The following is a 15,602-nucleotide window of genomic DNA, read 5'->3' as shown; positions in this document are numbered from 1 at the left end:
AGATGATCCTTGGAGCTTGAAATAGTTGAGCAGATGGAGAGATACAATCATCAAGAGAAGAAATAGTAAGTCCAGTGGAAAATCAGGCAAGTAAGTGAACATTAAGGAAATCAAAGCTGAATTGCATTTATTGTAATGTGAAGAGTAAAGTTGGTGAACTCAATTCTTTAATTAACATGAGGATTAATGATATTGTTGCCATTGCTGAGATAGTTGAAGGAGGAGGGATAATATATCTAGGGTATTGAATTGTGTGACTCAATATGCCAGTGGATTAAGTCTCATTTCATCCCAGGATGCCACCACTTCACAACGAGTTATTTATTGAAGAGGCAACAGTCAACAGGATATAGAGGAACAGTTATGAAGGCAGATTTCAAAGAGGTGCAATAAAAATAGGATTATCATGCTAGGAGATTTTAATTTTACAAATATTAACTGGGATTTCCTTAGATCTAAAGGCTCAGAGAGGGCAGAATTTTTAATGTGTCTAGGGACGTTTTGTGTATTTATGAAGACCAACAAAGGAAGGAGCATTCCTGGACCTTGCCTTGGGAATTATACAGCATCTGGACAAGTAGGAGAGTCAGTGGGGAATCATTTTGGAGATATGACCATAATTCTGTATATTTTAAGGTAAAAAGTGGGAAAATGGATAGGCCAATGGGATAGGTCTTAAAACTGATGCAGTCCAATTTTATTACATTACACCTGGTAAAAATATTGGTAAAAAATGAAATCAAATGTTTAGAAAGAGATAGCACAGGATCAGAAGATATTGAATCCCTGTGGGCAGAGTTAAGAAACTGCAAGGATAAAAAGACCCTGATGGGAGTTTTATACAGACCTCCAAACAGTAGCCACTATGTGGGGTACAACACACACAAAATGTTGGAGGAACTCAGCAGGCCAGACAACATCTAGGAAAAGAGTACAGTCGAAGTTTCGGGCAGAAACCTGTGTGGCTCGGATTTCCAGTATCTTTAGATTTTTCTCTTGTTTGTGATGTGGGGTACAAATTACAACAGGAGATAGAAAAGGCAGGTAAAAAGGGCAATGTTATGATAATCATGGAGGATTTCAATATGCAGGCAATTGTGAAAACCAGGTTGATACTGGATCCCATGAGAGGGAATTTGAAGAATGCCTAAGAGATGGGTTTTAGAGCAGTTTGTGATTGAGACCACTAGAGAAAAGGCAATTCTAGATTGGGTGTTGTGTAATAAACCAGATTAGGGAGTTTAAGGTAAAGGAACCCTTGGGAGACAGTAATCATATTATGATAGAATTCAAACAGCAGTTTGAAAGGGAGAAGCTAAAGTCAAGTGTATCAGTATTACAAAAAGATGAGAGAAGAGCTAGCCAAAGTTGATTGGAAGAGGATATCAGCAAACCTTCTGGCAGCAATTCCAAAGGCACAGGATAGATAAATCCCAAAGAAGAGGGAGTATTCTAAAGTGAGGATGAGGCAATTGTGGCTGACAAGGTAAGTCAAAGAAAGCATAAAAGCAAAAGAGAGTGCACATAATATCACAGAAAATTAGTGGAAGTTAAACAAGTGGGAGCTCTTAAAAACCAATAAAAGGCAACTAAAAAAGCCATAAGGAGAGAAAAGATGAAATATGAAGATAAACTAGTCAATAACATAAAAGAGGATACAAAATGTTTTTTCAGATATATGAAGAGTGAAAGAGAGGTGAGAGTGGATATCAGACCATAGGAAAATGATGCCGGGGACGTAGTAATAGGGACAAATAAATAGCCGAAGAAGTTAATAAGTATTTTGTGTCAGCCTTCACTGTCAAAGGCACTGCAGTATGCCAGAAATTCGAGGGAGTTGGAGCAAAATTGAGTGTAGTTATTATTACTAAGGAGAAGGTGCTTAGGAAGCTGAAAGATCTAAAGATGGTTAACTCAACTGGACCAGATGCACTACTACCCACGTTTCTGAAAGCAGTAGCTGAAGAGATTGTGCTGGTACTAGTAGAGATCTTTCAGGAATCACTAGATTCTGGAATGGTTCTGCAGCACTGGAAAATTGCAAATGTCACTCCACTCTTTCAGAGGGGAAGAAGACAGAAGAAAGGCAACTATAGGCCAGTTAGCCTGACTTCAGTAATTGGGAAGATGCTGGAGTCCATTATTAGTGATGAGGTTTGGGGCTGCTAAGAGTCATATGATACAATAGGTCAAAGTCAGCATAGTTTCTTTAAGGGAAAATCTTGCCTAACAAGATCTGTTGTAAGCAGGGAGTCTTCAGAAGGACATACAGATTAGGAGAATGGCAAAGAAGTGGTAGGTGGAATGCAGAGTAGGGGAGTGGAGGATCATGCACTTTGATAGAAGGAATAAAGTAGACTATTTTCTAAATGGGGAGAAAATTCAAAAATCAGAGGTGCAAGATTCCATAAAAGTTAACTTGCAGATTGAGTCAGTGGTAAGGAAGGCAAATTGAACGTTAGCATTCATTTCAGGAAGACTAGAATATTAAAGAAAAGATGTAATGCTGAGGCTTTATAAGGCACTGGTCAGACCACATGGAGTATTATGAGCAGTTTTAGGCCCTTTACCTAAGAAAGGATGCACTGACGTGGAGTAGGTCCAGAGGATATTTACAGGAATGATTCCAGGAATGAAAGGGTTAACATATGAGTAGCATTTGATGGCTCTGGGCCTGTACTCAATTGAACTTAGAATAATTAAATAGTGAAAGCACTAGGTACAGTGGGTGTGGATAAGATGTTTCCTATAGTGGGGGAGTCTAGAATCAGAGGGAACATTCTCAGAATAGAGAGACATCCACTTGTAATGCAGATGAGGGAGAATTTCTTTAGCTAGGGGGTAGTGAATCTGTGAAATTCATTGCCACAGACAGCTGGGGAGGCCATGTCATTGTGTATATTTGAAGCACAAGTTTATAGGTTCTTGATTAGTAGGGACATCAAAGTCTATGAAGGTTCTCAGTCATCCAGGTCATTGTATATCAAGCAGTAGTAAAATCAAGGCAACTGGACTTGCTGAGTTGTCTAGAAGACATTTTGGCACTCACCCAAAAGGCTTCTTCAGTTCTGATCCATGGTGGGTAGTTTTCCAGTTTATAAACTCTGTGAGTTGTTTAAAGGTATAGCAATCCCATGAGGGTCATTATTCTTGTCTTTGCATGAATAAAGGTGTGAAGTGTTGTGGAGACACTGGGGTAGAGATATTAGGACTGCAATGTAAGTAACTGATACTAGATATGCACATTTTGGATAGGGAGTTTTGAAAAAGGGGTTAAAGAAGCCATCTCTGACAAACTGGAAAACCCATCCCTAAAAGAGGGAGGCGAGGTATGACACCACCTATCAGCTTCTTACAGTGCAGTCTTACCACCTCTACCCCCCCCCCCCCACCCCGGCAGTCTCCACAGCTGTTCATACTTCCATTCATGCAAAGATAAGACTAATGACTCTCTCATTACCTCGGCAACTCTTAATGACTCCTACGTGATTGCTATACCTTTAAACAACTCACAGAGTTTTAAGTTACCCACCATGAATCAGAATTAAATAAGCCTCTCAGATGAGCGGCAAAAGGTTTTCTGAACAATACAGCAAGTCCAGTTGCCTTGATTTAGTACTGCTTGATAAGGGCATCAAAGGTTACAGGGAGAAGGCAAGAGAATGGGGTGAGGAGGGGTAGCAAATCAGCCACGATGGAATGGTGGAGCAGAGTCAAAGGCCTAATTCTGCTCCTAAGTCCTATAGTCTTATGGTCTAAAAGTAGATTTGGAGCATCTACTTGCAAGTAAGACTATGTGAGCATATTCAAAGGAAAGATATTAAAAGCTCAAGTTTAACGTGTACCTGTAAAAGTCAGGGGTTACAAGTGTAAGGAACATTGGATGTTGAGGGAAATTGAGAGTTGGATAAAGAGAAAAAGCATGTATGGGAAATGAATGCTGGGAGAGTTGCAAGAGACTGCAAATGCGGGAATCTAGTGCAACAAAAATATCTGTTGTTGGAAATCAGCAGTTGAGCAGCATCTGTGGGGTGGAAATTAATTTTTGACATTTTTTGTGTCAAAGTCCTGCATCCTCATGCAGAGTTTCAACCTAAGATGTGGACAATTCCTTTCCATCCACAAATGTTGCTCAACCCACTGGGTTCCTCCAGCAGACTGTGTTTTGCTAATGATGATGGAGGCCCTTCAAAATTATATTTAAAAAATGTAAGGGGATGCTTAAAAAGGAAATTAGAAAAGCTAAGAGAGGTCATGAAAAAGCAGGAGCAGAGTGGATTAAAGTAAATCCAAAAGCATTTCATACATCTGTATATTAAGAGCAACAGAATAATCAGAGAAAAGGTAGGGCCATTTAAGGACAAAAATGGCTGCTCCCATAATGGCCACTCTGCTTAAATCTGGGTTTTTTTTGCCCTTGTCAAATGCCTAATAACCTGTCTGATCTCAAGTTCTTCAGAATTTCCTGACAGGCCCTGCTCCCTTTTTTAATCTGGCACCTATCTTCACAAGTAATTGCTCACGCGATCTCAAGTTCACAGAATTTCTGAGGTTCTGGCTGAGATTTTCAAGTCTTTGCTGGATAGAGGGGAAGTACCAGATGACTGGAAGACAGCAGAAGTAGAGGCCTTTTCAGGAATGGCAGCAGGGAAAAACCTGTTAACTATGGACCTATGAGCTTAACATCAATGGTAGGAAAGATTCTTACAAAAATTCTGAGAGAAAGGATTAATTATCACTTGGAAAGGCAGGGACTAATTGACAGACAATTTGGCTTTGTCAAGGGCAGAGCCTGGCTGACCAATTTGACTAAATTCTTTGAAGAAGTAACAAAGTGTGTCAATAAGAACAGAGCTGTAGATATGATTGACATGGGTTTTAGAAAGGCCTATGACAAAATCCCAGATGGAAGACTTGTTCAAAAGGTTATGGCAGGTTGGCAAATTGGCTTAGTAATAGGAGACAGAAGGTGATACTAGTGTTGCCTTTTGCGATAGAATATCTGTAATCACTGGTGTCCTACAAATATTGGTATTGGAATGCTTGCTGTTTGGATGTGAACATGTTGAGGTATAATCAGTAAATTTGAAGAAGGCACGAAGTCTGATGGAGTTGTGATAATATTGAAGACAGTTGTAGGCTGCAGAGAGTTATCAATGTGTTCGTGGAAATGTCTGTAAAATGGCAAGTGGAGTTTAATCCTGATAATGTAAGGTGATGTGTATTGGGAGTACGCATAGGATTGGCATATAGACCATGAATTGTAGTCTTCAGGAGTATTGAGTACAAGTCTACATACCCTTGAAGGTAGCAATATGGATAGATATAGTGGTTAGGGAGACAAAAGGGATATTGGCCTTCGTTAGTTAGGGCTTTGAACATAGAAGTATGTTCCAACTTTATGAAACTTCTGTCGGATCTCAGCTAAAGTGATCACAATGAGGGTGGAGATAAGACTGACTTGGATGGATGTTGCTTGGGATGGAGCAGGTCAGTTACGAGGGGAAATTGGAGAAGCTAAGCCCATTTTCTTGGAGCAGTGTAAATTAAGAGAGGATACGAATGAGGTATATAAAATTATTAAGAGTATAGATAAGGTAGACTGCAAGAATCCTTTCCCTTTATCACAGGTGAATAAAACTAGATGACATACATTTAGGATAAAGTATTTAGAGAGGAATTTAGCTAAACTTTTTCACCTACAGAATACCAGGATTACTCTCTCTGATGCTGGGTTGTAGATGGCATTTAAGTGGTGCCTGAATGAGCAGTTGAATGGCTTGGGTACAAAACACAATTGGCTAAGAAATCGGAATGGGATTAAAGCAGCAGGGCCCTGCTGACTGGCATAAACGAGCTGCACTGAATATGAGGCCTCACTCAGTTTGGAGGAGTAATACCCTATATTCCATCTGGGTAGCCTCCAACCTGATGGCATGAACATCAATTTCTCAAACTTCTGGTAATGGGCACCCCACCCCCCACTTCACCAATCCCCATCGCTCTCTCACATTATCTCCTTGCCTGCACTCTTTGGTACCCCTCTCCCTTTTCTTTCTCCCATGGCATTCTGCCCTCTCCTATCAGATTCCCCTACTCCAGCCCTGTATCTCTTTCAACAATCAACTTCCCAACCCTTTACTTCACCCCTCCCCCCTCCCAGTTTCACCTATCACCTGGAGCTCTCTTCCTCTCCTTCCCCACCTTCTAACTCTGACTCTTCATTTTTTTTCTCCAGTCCTGCAGAAGGGCCTCGGCCCGAAATGTTGAGTATACTCTTTTCCACAGATGCTGCCTGGCCTGCTGAGTTCCTCCAGCATTGTGTGTGCGTAGCTCGGATTTCCAGCATCTGCAGATTTTCTTTTGTTTGGACTGAATAGCCATTTTCCATTCTTCAAAATTCTAGGATTCTTCTATACCTGTTTTATGTTTTTAAACACCTCAATCAGATTGTCACTATTTTAAAGGAAATAAGCCAAGTTTATGCAATGTGTCTACTTAGCTGTGGCAAAACTAATGAAAGTTAGGGGGGATGAACAGGATTTCTCCCACTGGAAATTTCATGCCACATGTCAATCTAAAGCTGACTGCAGCCCAGGTTGTGCTGTAGGCTTTCCTGGTTTCTTCATTATCAGAATTGTGATTAACTATGAAACCTTTGAAAAATAGCTGCACTCCTGTACTTCTGCTCAAAGGAAATACCCTGTATTGCAGCAACGGGGAATGGCTTAATGATTGAAAATAAACAGTGTGTCAGTTTCCTACTGAATATTAATTTATTACATTTTGAGGTGGCTCTATTTGTGCTTTACCACCTGAGTGAAACTTCTTGGGCAATAACTCACAATTGTCCCTTGGTATTCATCCATTACATCTAATTAGGGAAATTGAAATGACATACCATATGTCAAATTTAAATTATTTTGCTACAAACACAAATTTTAAAAATGTAGTATTCCCGTCTGGAAAATTGGCAAAATATTTTAAATATAATACATAAACTCCTCCATTATGCATACCTCTGAAGAGCAAATACTCAGTAAACTAACACTTATTGGTAGAATCCATAGACTTTCTGTTTTGTGGGATGTTGGTGTCACTAACAAGGGCAGAATTAATCTCTAAGTATCCTTGAAAAAGTAGTGGAAAGCCATGATCTTGAACTGCTATAGTCCTTTCCAGTGAAGATATTCCCACCGTGTTACTGGATAGCGAGTCCAAATTTTAATCCTAGTAATAGTAAAGGAACTGTGATATTTTTTCAACTTCCAGTGGATATCTTTGAGGGGAATTTCCAGCGATGATATTCTTAAGAACTTTCTTCCCTTGTTCTTCTGGTTAGTATAGGTTATGAGTCAGGATGTGTTGCCAAATAATTCTTGATTGATTGTTGTATGCATTTGGTAACTAAGGTGATTTACTGGAGAAGGAAGTGAATATTTACTTTGCTGGACTGAGTACCATTAAGATGGCTGCTCTTCATTAACATGAAAGATTCTACAGATTCTTGAAATCTTGAGCAACACACACAAAATGCTGGATGAACTCAACAAGTCAGGAAGCATCTATAGAGGGGAATAAACGTTCGACGTGTTTGGGCTGATACCCTTCATCAGAACTGCTCTGTCCTGCTGAGCTTCTTTGGTCCTATAGGTGCTGCACTCACCTAGGCAAATGAAGGATATTTACGCCAGCTATTGCACCTTGTACGGTAAAAAGTACTAAGGGGTCAAATGGTAAGTCACTTAGTGCAGAGTATGCAGCCTCTGTAGATACAATACTATGTGCTTTGGCCCAGATAAATTTATGGCCGGCAGTGACCTACAGAATGTTGATGGTCTGGGACTTGGCAATGGTATTGAACAGCAAGATGGTCTATCTGTACTGAATGCAGGTATGGTTTGTTACATTATCTTAAGAACAGCAAAATAGATTTGGACACCAATCTATCACCAGCACAGATTCCTACTTTTGACCCTATGTCAGAAGATAAAGCAGTTGAAAATAGATCCAAGTACTGCCCTGGGCAATTTCTATAATTATGTACTAAGCTGAATTGATTGACTTCTAACAATCAGTCCTGATGAAGGGTTTCGGCTCAAAACATTGACTGTACTTTTCTCCATAGATGCCGCCTGGCCTGCTGAATTCCTCCAGTATTTTGTGTGTGTTGCTCAGATTTCCAGCATTTGCAGATTTTCTCATGTTAGCTATTTCCTTTTGACTCTCTATGAGACAATGGAAAGTCCCATTGGCTTTAATTTTGTGACATTTCCTCAGTCAAATGCAACCTTGCCATGAAGGACAATCACTCTCACCTCACATGATATTATGGTGTTGTAAAAGGTTTACAACCTTTACGTGGAACTACAATGTACATTCATTCTGAAATTTAACTAGCGTTCTTTGCCAATAGTTGAACAAAACAATCCAGATTTTCCACATAAATCAATCACATGAACTAACAAAATTGCAGTAATTTCACTACTGTCAGCTTGCCCTCCATGTTCCTGTAATTTAAATAGAAAATGTACAGTGGTGAGTCAGAACTCAGAAAACCAATGGAACAATAGCCTAGTGTTCAAGATGGTGAACTATCAATGAAAGTGCTGAACCATTGATCTTCTGATATGAATCCCACCGAAGCAGCTGGGAAAGTTAAATTCAAGGGTCTGAAATTTACTGCAAAGTTAAATTAAAATATATCGCTAATTAAAATATTACTCTTAGTAGTGTTAACAATAAATTCACCTGATTGTTGTAAAACCTCAACTGTTTCACTGATGTCCTTCAGGAAAGAAAATCTATTCTGTTTACCTGATTTGGTCTAAAAGTGATGCAGGTCCACCAAAGACAAACAAGAGAAAATCTGCAGATGCTGGAAATCCAAACAACACACACAAAATGCTGAAGGAACTCAGCAGGCCAGGCGACATCTATGGAAAAGAGTAAACAGTCAATGTTTCGGGCCAAGGCCCTTCATCAGAATATCAGATCCACCAATTGCCTAATTCTTAGGGGTGGCCTCAGGGGTAGCTAGAGAGGAACAATTATGCAGTATTGCCTGTGACATCCACTTTCTGTGAGTAAATAATATTGAAAATGTGAACTTTAACCTCAGACTCCATACCAACAAAATACCAGCTGCACCAAATTATATGATGATAAACTAAGTCATTGATGATGTTCTTACTACAAGGTGGCAAGGGTTTTACTTATTATTCAGAAGCTGCTGTTCATATTATCACTGTTGCCATGATGTTGTAGTGTGATGTTAGCTTAAGCCCAAGGAAATCCCATGTAACTGACAGGCCTGGAGCAGAACCACATCAAAAGAAACAGAATGATTAGAAAAGACCAGGTTTTAGAAATTCTGTTGGAGGAACTAATTATGGAAGAAGAACTAGAATATTTCACCCAGTTCATGCCAATGAGTCAATGGATCTATCAGCCCTGCCACCTGCTCCCCTCCTTTCCATCTTTGTCTTATTGAAAACCTCACCATGTCCAGGTCCTTCCCTTTACTGGCTACAGTTCTATTAGAAACCTATATTTACTGTCTGGTCAGACCAAGGTTACAGGATTTGTATGTCTTAGGATCTGGCCATACTGGGCCAATTAGATATTGTTCAAACCTACCCTCTTATCCTTTTCTTCCCAGATAAATAGAATGAACCCTTCTCTTTTTTTGCAATTTCCTATTCCCATATACAACTGTGACATTCAACTTTGTGTCATCAACGTCAAGAAGAATTTGCAATTATATATTCCTTATGTAACCCCCTCACTGAGCTCGTATGTTAGCTTGGCTCATCAACTAACTCTGCTTTGTGGTGAGCAGGCCACCTTTCTAGCTAACATACAGCTAGGGTTAGTATGTTGTGGGGTTCAACCAGGAATGTTTGGTTGGGAATGCCAATTAAAGGAACCTCAATTTGAGCGAATGTTGTGCAAATACTGCCCATTCATAGTTATCAGTGGTCAAGAAATAACAGATCGTACACCAGCATAAAATGATAAAGAAAGTACATCAAACAGTTGATAGAAAAAGAAAAGAAAAAATAATAAAAAGGCCATTCCAATGAAACCGATCTAAATGTGCACATAAATACTGGAATTCTTGTCTTTAGTGATTGGGTGTACCGCTTTAATCATGGCCCTGAATTTTCATTGCCAATCACAGGGAGGACTTCTCTTCTTGGACTCCTTTGTCCCACGAAGCACTCCTTGCATTAAGGTCTTCCCTTTGGGTAGGATCCTCCAAGTGTTTTCCCTGATCCGCTCCTCTCTGCATCTCCCACCAAAAGACTTGTGGTGAACTACATATACCTGTCTGGACTGCTCCTGTGGCTCCTCCCACAGACCCCTGTATAAAGGCGACTGAGTCCTGTTGCCCTGCCTCATTCCCCAGGATGTAGTGTTGTTCATTCTTCCAGTCAATAAAAGCCGATACCTCGCTTCCTACGTCTCAGCGTGAGTTATTGATGGTGCATCAAGACTATGAACCTGACAACTGTCCGTCAGAAATCTGTCTCTGCCCAGCTCTCTCTAGAACCTTCTCTGCATCCTACCACCCTGATTGTTTGACACAACATTCCTAAGTTGAACAACATGTCTCCTTATCTTTAGCCAAAGCCAAAACACTGCCAGCAGGACACACTGTTTTCACAGAAAACTGCGAAAATAAAATACCTCAAAGCATGGGGTAGAAATCTTAATCAGGGCATTACACTTATGATAATAAAATGGGTCAAGGCATTTCACTTGATTGTCATCAAAAAGAAATTGACAGAATCAGCAAAAGAAGACATTAGGGCATCTGTTTTAGACTATAAAGAGTGTTTTCAATCAGGAAACAGTGGTCAAAAGGAGGTGACGCTTAACGAGGATATCTAATGTTGTAGTTCCATGAAACTCAGTAGTCAACAGGGATCTATGAGAGATGTACAAAAGGCAAAAGTTCTATAACAGGAGAGATCTCACTAGCGTTAGGACCAGATGAGAACAGAGGGTTAAAATCATGGGAGGACAAACACCAAAACAAGAATTTAAAATTAACCATAAATTCTTAACACATCGAGCTTTCAGAAATCTTGTAAAAGTTTCATGAAGTTGTGCGGAATTCATACCTGTGATGTTTATAGCTTTAAATCTAAACAATTGAACACTTGATCCCTGTGATCTAGATGTCTGCATGTTACACCCATCTTTTTTGTGTGATCTGCTGACAATTAGCAATTGGTCTTGACTTCGCATTCTACAGATGTCACATTGTGTATAAACTCTTAGATATCAATTAATTTACAAATTATTCAAGATAAAATTTGTAGTTCAAACATTTCTAGTGAGGCTGAGCATGAATAATGCATAAACATTAACAAATGGAACATTTGTGAGATAAAAAGAATGGCAGATGAGGACAACTGTTAAACTACTGTCTGTGCTACAGCAATTAATTTCTGATGCAGGCATCCTTTACCTAGAAATGTTGGGCTGGCTCTGTGCTTTAGTAATAACTAAAATAGGTGCAGAATCTTTGATGGTTTTGGAGAGTTTCTTCTTTTAGATTCAGTAGATTTGGCTCTTCAATATTTATTCCAATTCTGGAGCAATATATCATGATGCCTGCAGAGTATCATTTACATATTCACAGCAGTGGGTAAAAACAAATTGTATGCAGAAAAAAATGTCATTGCTATTAACTTCAATGGGAATGGAGTTCTGATAATTACGGTCTTGGTACAAGTAATGACAGAGTGACATAAAAAATTAAATCAGCAAATGTGAATTGGCTTTATTTCCAAGATGGCGGCACGACGCAGCTTGCAGCGGCCACTCTGGAACTGATTATCTGTTAGTTGTGAAGTGGGATGTCATGCGCAATCATAATCGATTGAAAACAGACGTGTAAGCACGGAGAAACATCGGGAAATTCCAGGAAGACCTTCTTCGTTGCTGCTGCAGCTGTGAGGTCCGGGACTCTGATGAGAAGAACAGGCCCCCAGTCCTCGGGGTCGCGTTGCTGATTGCTGTTGGCGGGGCCGTCTTAATACGCTCGGCAGAGGATGGTGCTCGGAGAAGCTGTGCCAGAGGGGATGGTCGTCGGCTCGGAGTCCTTTCGATGGACTCAGGTCGCTTTCGGTGTGTGCTGCGTCTGCGAGGCTGGTTTCGACGGAGCTTCCATTGTGTGCTGCGTCTGCAAGGCTGAGTCGGGCAGCGCCTTGCAAGTCCATAGCAGAGGTATTCCCTTCTGCCGCCGGTGTGGGATGGCGAGTCTGTCGGGACCCTGGGGACTTGTGGAAACTGTGGTGATTTCTTTTGAACTTACAGTCCTTTAACATCTTGGACTATTTTTACTGTGCCCATAGTCTGTTTTTTTTATCAATTATGCTATTGTTTGCACTATTGTAACTATATGTTGTAATTATGTGGTTTTGTGCAGGTCTTGTAGCTTTAGATTTTGGTCTTGTTTTTGTCTGGTGGATTTGGAGCTCCTTTCCGGGGAACGTGCTAGGCAGTAGTGCGATATTAATACGCAGCAGCCTCTCAGGACTCTGGATTGGGGATTACCAAATGTTACGTGGATTTTCTGGTGTAGTCTGTTTTGTCATATGCTTTTGTGATATCATTCTGGGGGAACGTTGTCTCATTTTTTAACTGCATTGCATTTGTGGTTTCTAAATGACAATAAACTGAATCTGAATCTGAATCTGAATTTGTTATTTTTACCTTTTTCTTCAAACATGTCAAAGTACTTAATGCTATAGATGCACTACCCTGACAACATGTCTCCAGGAAAAGTTAGCTTATTATGAACCATTTCCTATATGCCCAAATCCAAACATTTTAAAGTAAGCGATGTCAACTTTAAAGAACAGACCGTAAGTTGTAAGTGTGGAGAGAGCCTCCGCCAGTCAGAGGTAACCATGGACATTGTATCCTAGCTGTGTAGATATGCAAAGCTTGGCAGTATGATATGGGCAACAAGCTGTTGCCCATGTAGCAGCTCCCTCTCTCCATGCACCTGATGAACCCAAAGGAACGGCAGAGATCGATACAGTTTGGTACCAGCAGTATTTCAGGAACCTTTGGCTATAGCCATTCGTGAATCACCTAATATTTTGGGTATTACTCGTGGGGAGGGGACGTATAAGTTATCATTATATGCAGATGATTTGTTACTATATATATCCGACCCTGAGAGATCTATTCCTGCTATTTCGTCCTTGCTTGTTCAGTTTAGTAACTTTTCTGGTTATAAATTGAATTTTAATAAGAGCAAATTATTTCCATTAAATATGCAAGTTCCAATTTATAAACATTTACCATTTCAAGTTGTTACAGATTATTTTATTTATTTGGGTATTAAAATTACTAAAAAACATAAAGATTTATTTAAAGTTAATTTTTTACCTTTAATTGACCAAATTAAGCAACTTGCTACCAGGTGGTCTCCATTATCTTTGTCATTGGTTGGTCGAATTAATGCTATTAAGATGATGGTATTACCCAAATTCCTATATTTATTTCAAGCATTACCAATTTTTATTCCTAAATTGTTTTTTGATATTATTGACTCCAAAATATCTTCTTATCTATGGCAGAATAAAAATCCTAGACTAAGCAAAAAATATTTACAGAAGCCTAAGAAGGAGGGCAGTTTGGCTTTGCCAAACTTGAGATTTTACTATTGGGCAGTTAATATATGATATTTAATATTTTGGACACAAGAATTGACTATAGCAGCTTGCCCACAATGGGTAAATTTGGAATGTAAATCTGTACAAGACTTTTCACTGTTTTCAATTTTAGGATTTTCACTTCCTTTTTCTTTATCTAAATTGAATAAACAAATATCTAATCCTATAGTCAAATATACATTGTGAATTTGGTTTCAATTTCGTAAATTTTTTGGTTTGAATAAGTGCATTTTATCAAGCCCTATAATATCTAACTTTTTTTTTCGGCCCTCTTTTATGGATCAAGCTTTTCTTTTATGGAAAACAAAAGGTATAACATGTTTTCGTGATCTGTTTTTGGACGATAGCTTTATGTCCTTTGAACAGCTATCTAATAAATATAATTTACCTAAAACTCATTTTTTTAGATATTTGCAAGTTAGAAACTTTTTGTATAATGAGTTACAGTCTTTTCCAAAACTATGTCCATTAGACATTACGGAAAGAATTTTAGCTCTGAGTCCTTGTCAAAAGGGTTTAGTAGCTGTCATTTATAATATGATCATGAAAATACAGCCAGAAGTATCAGAAAAAATTAAGAAGGAATGGGAAAAAGAACTTCATTGTCTTATACCCACTGAGCAGCGGGAGAAAATTTTACTACTAGTCAAATCGTCTTCTATTTGTGCTAAACATGCCCTAATACAATTTAAGGTTGTACATAGAGCTCATATGTCTAAGGATAAACTTGCTCGATTTTATTCTTATGTTAATCCAACCTGTGACAGATGTCATTCTGATGTTGCTTCATTGACCCATATGTTTTGGTCTTGCCCTTGTTTGCAAAATTATTGGAAAGATATTTTCAGTATTATTTCAATAGTTCTGAATATCAATTTCCAACCGTATCCTATTACTGCAATTTTTGGTTTACCAATGGTGGATAATAGTCGTTTATCCCCCTCATCTCGATGAATGATTGCATTTGTTACATTAATGGCTAGAAGATCTATTTTATTGAATTGGAAAGAAATTAATCCTCCAACTATATTTCAGTGGTTTTCTCAAACTATCTCTTGTTTGAGCTTAGAAAAAATTAGAAGTGTTGTTTTTGATCCTTCAGTTAAATTTGAAGAAACTTGGAGACCATTTATTCAACATTTTCATATGAGTTAAATTGTCTTTTCCTAAACCTCACTTTTATTATCCTTAATTATTTGGATGGAGGTATGGAGTTATTGGCACTACTGTATATATCTGACATAATGCAATGGCCCATGTTGGTGTTTTTTTCTTCTTTTTTGGGGGGGTTTTTAAAAAAATTCTTTTGTTCATAAATACTATGAGTTTGGGAGGTTATATATATTGATTATCATATATCTGAATGCCTACTTAAACTATTAACTATGTACTCTCAAACTCTCTGTATTCATGTTTCATTTATGTTTGCTTAAAAATTAATAAAAAGATTTAAAAAGAAAAGAAAGCAGTATTTCAGGAGATGCCAATCAGCATTGAACTCAATGTAGAACTGCCTTAGGGACTCCAGCTCCATATTCCCTCAGTGATACTCCCAAAGCCTTCTCCATGAGTGGGTTTATCTGCAAGGCAGCCGAGGCTTGAGTTTTCCTTCTCCTAGATGGACTACCAACCATGGCTGACGAGCCCCATCTGCCTGAAGGGACTAAGTAATAAGTATTTTTATTTATATTTTTGTATTTTTTCATGCTTTCTTCCCCCATTGAAAAGTTAATGGATGCTTTGCAAATTCTGATTCATAAAGTGGTTTAAATTAAGAGTACAAGCTTGACAGAGAGTGACTTGGCCTCTTAATTGATCATCATGCTTGAGGAAGATCTCACGCCTCTTAATTAGTATCTTTCTTTAAGACTAGGCACATTAGCTCTTGCCATCTGGCCAAAC

This window comes from Hemitrygon akajei, chromosome 2 (genome assembly GCF_048418815.1).
Source record: "Hemitrygon akajei chromosome 2, sHemAka1.3, whole genome shotgun sequence".
NCBI classification, from domain to species: Eukaryota; Metazoa; Chordata; class Chondrichthyes; order Myliobatiformes; family Dasyatidae; genus Hemitrygon; species Hemitrygon akajei.
This window is presented reverse-complemented; position numbering follows the sequence as displayed.